This window comes from Penaeus vannamei, chromosome 10 (assembly GCF_042767895.1).
Source record: "Penaeus vannamei isolate JL-2024 chromosome 10, ASM4276789v1, whole genome shotgun sequence".
In the NCBI taxonomy this organism is placed as follows: domain Eukaryota; kingdom Metazoa; phylum Arthropoda; class Malacostraca; order Decapoda; family Penaeidae; genus Penaeus; species Penaeus vannamei.
In genome coordinates this window covers 82,501-82,811 of record NC_091558.1, presented here as the reverse complement: position 1 = coordinate 82,811, position 311 = coordinate 82,501, and positions in this window count along the sequence as shown.

Below are 311 nucleotides of genomic sequence, written 5' to 3'. Positions count from 1 at the left end.
TCATATCATGAACTTTATTCTCCTCTCTTTCTTATTACCATCATTCTTTTTGTATTTTTCCTGTCAGTATCAATCTTTCGTTCAATGTATCCAAAAATTATCATCATCTTCTTGTCTTTCTTTTATTTCCATTATCATTCTCTTGCACCTCATCATCATTCTTCTTGGCGTCATCGTTTTATTGTTGTCTTCTTCTCCTTCAGCATTTTAGCTATTTTGTTATCTATCTTTTCCTTTATTGGCACGATCCATTTCTCGTTATCTTCCTTTTGTCTATCTTATTTGCATCATTATCTTCTCACCTCACTTAT